We start from the raw sequence: 3,918 nt of genomic DNA, 5'->3' as shown, positions 1-3,918 counted from the left end.
CCCATAAGCCGTCACCTAGTAGGTGCTCAATAAAAAGCAGCGATTATAATTTGATATGACAACAACTCTCTTCATTTCTTGAAGGGAGTTTCTGAGAAAATCAAATTTACCTTGAGATTCACCAACTTTTCAGGAACGAACCTACCATGTGACAAGTGCTTTCAAATATAGGACCACACCTAGTTGTCAAAGGATTCTGTAAATCTTAGCAAGGAGAAATCACCCTTCTTCACTCAACGCACTTTTCTGCACTACTCTTTGCAATAATCTTTGTAATCTCAACAGACCGAAAATTTTCTCCTTCCTTGTGATACATAGTCAAAGTCTTTTAATTTATGAGTCTCTGCTACCTTATACATGACTGAACATTCCCAAACACCTGTACAGGTGCCTCTTGGCACACTGCAAACCAGGATTTTTCCTCTGTGGTAGGTACACAGATGAGGGGCAGTGGAAGGATGGTTGTTTTAGTCAGCTCAAACTGTTTTAATAAGATACCATCAACTTAGTGGTTTAAACAACAGGAATTTATTTCTCTTCTGGCGTCTATGAAGTCCAAGATCAGGCTGCTGATAGACTCGGTGTCTGGGGAGGACCTTCTTCCTGGCTTACAGACAGCCATTTTCTCGTTTTATTGTCACATGGCCAAGAGAGATCTCTAGCCTATTTCTCTTCTTATAAAGACACTAATCTCATCATGGAGACTCCACCGTCATGACCATATCAAAACCTAATTACATCCCAAAGGCTTTACTTCCTAATACTACTGCATTGGGGGTTATGTTTTCAACATATGAATTTGTGGGGGACACAAACATGCATTTCCTAACAATGATGTTTTTTTCATTTTTAAACAAACTAGCATGTCTGCTAAGGAACCATTTTCACCTCCTAGAAGGACTACAAAGATTTTAAGAATTTAGCCTCTGTAGCCTTTTGATTACACAGAGATTTCCAAGGTCTTTCCTTATCTATCATTTATGAGGAAGGCTTTGGTTTTTAACCACATGGATAAGCACATCCATCTATGTATGTGTTCTGTGATCAATTTCAAAAAGACATCCCATTAAAATCCTACTACAAATATTAGGGTGGTTTCAAAAATAATGTATCTAACTTCAGAGTTATATCCCAACAACCAGTAGATTATGTGCCAAATCAGACTCTACCAACAAGCCCATTTGCAAAACACTTTGAGAGTTTGTTAAATACACCTAGGGGAAATGAACATGTATTAGCTTCCTAGGGCTATCTGGAGACCTTGAAGGAGAGTTCCATCTCGTGGCTCTCTTCGACCTTCCAGTGATCGCCAGCAACCCTGCCTTATAAATGCATCACTCCAATCTCTGCCTCCATTCTTCATATCCCCTTGTGTGTGTGTGTCAAATCTCCCTTTCTTTTTTCTTATATGTACACCATTCACTATATTTATGGCCTACCCTAAATCCAAGATAATCTCAAGATTCCTAACATAATTACATCTGCAAAGACTATTTCCAAATAAGGTCACATACAGAGATACTGGAAATTAGGACTTGGATATATCTACCTGGATATATATATCTTAGATATATATATCTTGGGGGCCACCATTCAACTCACTACACATCAGCACAAACAACACTACCTATCTGAGCTTTCCAATTTGAACTTTTAAGTTAAAGGGGCTGTTGCTATTAGGGCTCCAGAGTGACAGATGGAACAGCAGGGGACTTCTGCAGGGAGTAGGAATGTTCTATGTTAGGGGGAAGGTAGGCACTTCTGGGTTGTCCACTGGGAGCAGGGCACAGCTTTCAGATGAGGAGACAGTGAGCAGCTGGCCAGCAGGCCAGGTTCCAGAGTTGGACAGGAGGGCACACTGGGGAAGATCAGGAGAAGCATGCTCTAAGTCAGGATATTGCTAGGACTGGACACAAATGCAGCACCTGGGCAGAGTTAGCTATTAGGGTATCCTAGGTCTCTAAGCAGGAGGACCCTAGGTAAATAAAGCTCAGACAATCCCCAAATTATGTTTTATTCTCATTTCCCCTTCCTTCTCTATGCCTGCTTTTAGTACCATCACATGGTCCTTCTTTTTGTCACCTGAGAGATATTATACAGTACTGAGAAGAGAAATAGAAGACAGACCTGCCTTGGGCTAGGAAGAGTGGGAACAACGTGGGCCCTAGATGAATTCAGACCATGGTCTAGTCCCAGCCCTGTCACTTACTAGCAGTATAATCTTGGGGAAATTACTAACACTATGAGCCTTGGATGCATCCTCTGTAAAACGGGTTTGATAAGCCCTGTCTTGTAGGACTGCTGGAACGTATGCAAAGTAAGAAAAGCATCTAGCACAGTGCCTGGCATTTATTAGATCTTTAATGAATGGCAATTATTTCTAGTATTTTTTTGTCCCCAGACCTTACTGCCCTCTCCTCTGGGATTTTGTTTTTATCCAGGACGTCTCAAATAATACACAGTTCAATCAAATCAGGCAAAAATGCAGCTTCACAAAACTCATTAAATTTTTCCTCTTAGAGGATAAATTAATTTGGGGTATGGGTTAGTCTTCCACAGCTGATATAACTCAAAGCTCTTAGAATTTAAGTGAAAGACTAACTCCTTCCTTCTCTCCCAGGTATTCATCCATCTAAATACTGTTTTCATTCATTTCACTGCCACCAAAGCCTAGACCCTGCTTAGATTTGGCCTAATTACACTAAAGATAACCTACCTTTAATGTGATTTTAACAGAGTTGGCTCTGGCTCTCTTAGGCCAGGGAAAGGAGTGCCAGCCTAATGGCTTCTGGGTACCAACTCAAGAGAGTATCACCCTATTCTCAAGAAATCACTGCAGATATGTATAGAGCACCTTCATGCACTGTATTAACTTGGGACAAGAGTTCAGGGTACCTCTCATACCTGCCCCAGGTAGGGATTTCCCTCTGGTTTACCCCTGATCCAAACATAACTACTAAGCAATTTTCCATTCCAGGCTCTTCTCTCACCTCTAAAACACACAGTCTGAGAGCCTGGCCCCTGCCACCACCCACAGCTGAATTTAAAATGAACTCCCATAGAAGGAATTGCCATTTCCCAAAGCCCCAGACTGCCTTAGCTCAGGGCATTTCCACTCGACTGCTCGCATCTGGAGTCCCACCTCCTCACTCTTCTTTTACTTGTTCTTTAGGTAATGGAGGACATCTCACCATCTTCCTGATATGATTGCTGCTCCTAACCTCTACCCTTCTATGGGTAGGGGTGTGTCTTGCTTACCCTAGAATTTCCATTATTAACACAGCGCTTTCCAAAGAGAAAATATCCAGTTAATGTTTGATGAATGAGTCAGTGAGAAGTTTTTTTATTAAGATTAAGATCACTCCTACTTTCTTGAATAAACGAAGCAAATCCAAGTATATATCCTTTAATTTTACTGAACAATAGACTAAAATGGTTAAGGGAATCAAAAAATTAAGATTTGTTAAGATTACTCCTACTTTCTTGAATAAACCAAGCAAGTCCAGGTATATATTTTAATATTATGGAACAATACACTAAAGTAGTTAAGGGAATCCAAAAATGAACCAGTTTTTACATTTTTTTCTCTATTGTCTTGAGTTCTTTCACATTTCCAAGAAAATTCCTATTCCAATGTCATGTTATCTTGTTCCAGATCACAAAATAAGATGGAAGGTTCCCCAACTTGCTTTGCAAAATATCAAAACTCGGGCTTCCCTGGTGGCGCAGTGGTTGAGAGTCTGCCTGCCGATGCAGGGGACACGGGTTCGTGCCCCGGTCCAGGAAGATCCCACATGCCGTGGAGCGGCTGGGCCCGTGAGCCGTGGCCGCTGAGCCTGTGCGTCCGGAGCCTGTGCTCCGCAACGGGAGAGGCCACAACAGTGAGAAGCCCGCGTACCGCAAAAAAAAAAAAAAAGT

This window comes from Monodon monoceros, unplaced genomic scaffold (genome assembly GCF_005190385.1).
Source record: "Monodon monoceros isolate NGI ecotype Baffin Bay Population unplaced genomic scaffold, NGI_Narwhal_1 Super_Scaffold_22, whole genome shotgun sequence".
NCBI classification, from domain to species: Eukaryota; Metazoa; Chordata; class Mammalia; order Artiodactyla; family Monodontidae; genus Monodon; species Monodon monoceros.
This window is presented reverse-complemented; position numbering follows the sequence as displayed.